We start from the raw sequence: 4,864 nt of genomic DNA, 5'->3' as shown, positions 1-4,864 counted from the left end.
TGATCCGATCAGTTAGGGTCTCTTGGCTTTGTGTCTTTTGTATTTGCACGTGTCTGGTTTTGGGGCCCAGTTTGAGATTGCCTGTTGGAGGTCTAGGCAGATGCACTATAAGGCCCCAGGCCATGGGACTCGGGAGACGTCCCGGACCCACCTGGTCAGGATTGGATCCCCTTGGTAAATTTGGAAGGACGGAGTGGGTCACGCCCACCAGGAGGCGAGAGGCCATCGTCCTATTTTCAGTTTAAGGTGCCAACTAATCATGTGTTGTTTTTCTCTGTGTTTGTGCTTTTCGTTGTGTTTGTGACTCTTACTGCATTAGAAGAGATGGGACAGAACCAAGTAACTCCTCTTAGCCTTTTCCAGGATCACTTCTCGGAGTTCAAAGCCCAGGCTGATAGCCTGGGGTTAGGAGTAAAGAAAGGAAAGCTCTTTATGTTTTGCAGGAATGAATGGCCGACCTTTGGGGCTGGTTGGCCTGAAGAGGGGACATTCAACCTGCCCACCATCTACAGAGTAAAGGATATAATTTATGGCTGTCCAGGGCACCCTGATCAGGTTCCTTACATCACAACTTGGCAGGTTATGGTGGAGGAGCCTCCAAAATGGTTAAAGCCATTCCTTCATCCTCCCCCCACTGGCCCAAAGCCGACTGTCCTCACCCTGCATGAGGATGAGAGGCAGAGAAATGAAACCAGGCCATCTGCCCCCTCTACCCTGTCTTGCAAGGAGGCACAGGGGAAGAACTTCTGCTTGATCCACCCTCCTATCAGCCTGTCCCACAAGCAGAGCCTAAGGACACCCCGTGGGAGGCGGAGGCAGCCCCACCCCAGGAAGTGGGAAAACACCCTCCCCAGACATGGAGGAGGGTCCAAAGGGGGCAGACTCTACTGTCCTTCTCCTCTGGACTGTGGGGCTGCTCACTGAAGCAGGGGACCAATAGATGCAGTATTGGCCATTTGCAACTAGTGACCTCTACAATTGGAAGCTGCAGACAGCTAAATTCTCTGAAAAGCCCCACGGTCTAATTGATTTGCTAGAATCTGTTTTGTTTACCCACCAGCCCACTTGGAATGATATTCAGCAGCTTTTGAAGGTCTTGTTCACCACTGAAGAAAGAGACCGGATCCTGGTTGAAGCCTGCAAGCTGGTCCCTGGGGTGGATGGGAATCCCACCACCAATCAGGCCCTGATAAATGAAGCCTTTCCCCTGGTTAGGCCGAATTGGGACTTCAATGTGGCTGAAGGTAAGGAGAAGCTCCAGGTCTACCACCATACTCTAATGGGGGGTTTCCAGGCAGCCGCAAGGTGTCCCACCAATCTGGCCAAGACTAGTGGTGTGCAGCAAGGGAGGGCAGACTCACACGCAGCATTCCTAGAAAGGATCCTTGAGGCGTTCTGTACCTATACCCCAATGGACCCAGAAGCACCCGGGAATAAGAATGCAGTGATCCTGGCATTCGTGAACCAGTCTGCACCCGATATTAGGTGCAAATTGCAGAAATTGGACAGACTGGCAGATAAAACCCTGCCAGAGCTTCTGGCAGTGGCTGAGAAAGTCTACAATTATCGAGAGTCCTGAGGACAAGCAGGCCTGGGTCGCCGCCGCTGCCAAGCAGACCCGCAACTTTGCCAAGATCCTCCTGGCCACATCGACCATGTCCCCAAGTGAAAGAGAATGCCAGCTGCAATGCCTATCTGCTGAACAAGGTAGGAGATGCCCAGAAGGGCGACCAAAATTGTTGAAAAACCAATGCACTTATTGTAAGAAAATGGGCCATTGGAAGAAGGAATGTCCAGAAAGACGGGCCAGGCAGGAGCAGGTCCGTAAAGGAATACAAGTCCTGGAGCTTGGGGAATGGAGCAAATAGGGAGGACTGGGTTCAGATCCCCTCCTTGAGCCCAGGGTAACTCTTAGAGTGGAGGGGACAACTGTGAGTTTCCATGTAGACACAGGTTCTCAACATTCAGTGTTAACAGAGACCCTAGGGAAATTGTCAAACAAAAGGTCTTGGGTACAGGGAGTGACTGGCATGAACCAATATTCATGGACCACCCAAAGGAAAGTGGACTTAGGCATGGGCCGGGTGTCCCACTCCTTCCTAGTCATGCCAGATTGCCCCTACCCACTCTTAGGTAGAGACTTGCTTACCAAAATTGGAGCCCACATCCATTTTTCACCTAATGGGGCTTATTTAATGGATTGGGGGGGCCTCCCCATTCAGGTATTTACCCTACAGTTGGAAGATGAATTCCACTTGCATCAGGGACTTGCTCTGTGGCTGGAAGAGGAGGTTTCTCTCTGGCTGTGGGAGTTCCCCTTGGCATGTGCCGAGACTGGGGGCGTAGGACTAGCAGCCCACTGGCCTCCTGTCTGGGTAGAGCTGAAACTGGGACTATTTCTGGCTCAGGCGAAGCAGTATCCCAAGTCCCATGAAGCCAGATCAGGGATTACCCCACACATCCAGAGGCTAAGAGACCAGGGCATCCTAGTACTCTGCAGGTCTGCATGGAATACACCTCTCCTTCCAGTAAAGAAGTCAAATTCAAACGATTACCGGCCAGTACAGGATCTGAGAGAAGTAAATAAGCGGGTCATGGATATCCATCCCATGGTGCCCAATCCCTATACCCTCCTGAGCTCCTTGCCACCCTCCAGGATCTGGTATACTGTACTAGATTTAAAGGACACCTTCTTTAGCCTGCCCTTAGCCAAGGATAGCCAGCTGTTCTTTGCCTTTGAATGGCAAGACCCGGAGATCAGCTTCAACGGACAACTGACCTGGACTCACCTGCCTCAGGGATTCAAAAATTCACCCACTCTCTTTGATGAGGCACTTCATGCAGATTTGGGTGAGTACAGGCTGGAACACCCCCAGCTCACCCTATTGCAGTATGTAGATGACATCCTGATAGCAGCTGATGACACTCTACTATGTCAGCAAGGAACCAAGGATTTGTTGGCGACTCTAGGCAGGCTAGGATATCGGGCATCCGCTAAGAAGGCACAAATGTGTCATCAAGAAGTGATTTATCTAGGGTACATTCTACAAGAAGGACAAAGATGGCTCACAGATGCCAGGAAAGAAACGGTGCTGAAGATTCTGGTCCCCAACTCCCAGAGAGCAGTGAGAGAGTTTTTGGGATCAGCAGGGTTTTGCCGCCTCTGGATCCCAGGGTTTGCCAAATTGGCCAAGCCTCTCTATGAGGCTACAAAAGAGAATGAGACTTTCATTTGGACGGGAGGAAAAAGAAAGGGCCTTTGATGAAATTAAGCAAGCCCTCCTGACAGCCCCGGCTTTGGGGCTTCCCAATGTCACCAAGCCTTTCCACTTCTACATAGATGAAAAGAAAGGAATAGCCAAAGGAGTCCTGATTCAAATGCTAGGACCCTGGAATAGACCAGTGGCATACTTGTTTAAGAAACTTGATCCAGTAGCTGCAGGATGGCCACCATGTCTGCGGACTATAGCTGCTACTGCCCTTCTAGTCAAGGATGCAGATAAATTGACATTAGGGCAAGAACTGCACATCACCACTCCTCATGCTATTGAAGGAGTTCTTAAGCAGCCACCAGACCACTGGTTGAGCAACGCCCAAATAACCCATTATCAGAGCTTCTTAACCCTCCAAGAATTCAGTTCCTCCCAAGCACCACCCTTAACCCAGCTACCCTGCTGCCCGACCCTGACTTGAATGCGCCCCTGCATGATTGCGTGGGGATCCTGAGCCAGGTACATGGGCTCAGAAACGACCTGACCGATCAGCCACTGTCCGATGCAGAAGCTACTTGGTTCACCAACGGTACCAGTTTCATGAAGGATGGGCAGAGGTATGCAGGAGTGGCAGTGGTAACTGAGACTGAGACTGTTTGGGTGGTGGCTTTTCCTGTGGGAACCTCAGCACAGAGGGCCAAACTGATAGCTCCGACTGAGGCCCTTAGGCTTGGAAAGAACAAATGATTGAATGTGTACACAGACAGCCGGTATGCTTTTGCTACTGCACATGTGCATGGAGCCATCTACCAGGAAAGGGGGCTGCTCACAGCAGAGGGAAAAGCTATTAAAAATAAATAAGAAATTCTTGACTTGTTGGCGGCTCTATGGCTGCCTAAGAAGTTGGCTATTATCCACTGCCCCAGGCACCAGAAAGCTAACACGCCCATAGCTCAGGGAAATCAGAGAGCAGACCGGGTTGCCAAAGAAGTAGCTTTGGAGGCCTTCCAGATTTTGCCAATACAACTGCCAGGTCCTGCCCCCCCATCCTACCTGATCAGCCTCACTATTCCCAAGAGGATATGAAATTGATACACAAACTTCCCATGACCTAAAAGATCGAGGCTTGGTGGTATACAGGAGACTGTAGAATTATTCTGCCGAATGACTTGGCCAAAGGCCTCCTCACACACATCGACCAAACCACTCACCTGGGTACAAGGAAGACAGCTGAACTCTTAAGAAATGCTCACTTAAAAGTCTTGAATCTCTGCCCACTGGTTAATGCAGTCGCCTCTAAATGCCTTAGCTGCAAGCTGACCAATGCAGAGAACCATCCTAAGGAGCAAGGGGCTCAAAAGAGGGTCTCTAGGCCAGGGGCCCACTGGGAAATGGACTTTACAGAAGTTAAGCCAGGCAAGTATGGATCAGGATGGGCTGAAGCCTTCCCCACCAAACATGAAACCGCTCAGGTGGTGATCAAGAAATTGTTGGAGGACATCTTACCCAGGTATGATGTCCCAGCCCTTCTGAGCTCCAACAATGGGCCAGCCTGCATCACAGGTAACCCAGGAACTAGCTAGGATATTGGAGGCTAGATGGAAATTACATTGTGCATATAGGCCTCAGAGCTTGGGACAGGTAGAAAGAAT

The sequence above is a fragment of the Nannospalax galili genome, unplaced genomic scaffold (genome assembly GCF_000622305.1).
Source record: "Nannospalax galili isolate Female #2095 unplaced genomic scaffold, S.galili_v1.0 scaffold227, whole genome shotgun sequence".
Lineage (NCBI taxonomy): Eukaryota > Metazoa > Chordata > Mammalia > Rodentia > Spalacidae > Nannospalax > Nannospalax galili.
The sequence above is the reverse complement of the archived record's forward strand: the minus strand, read 5'-3'. Positions refer to the sequence as shown.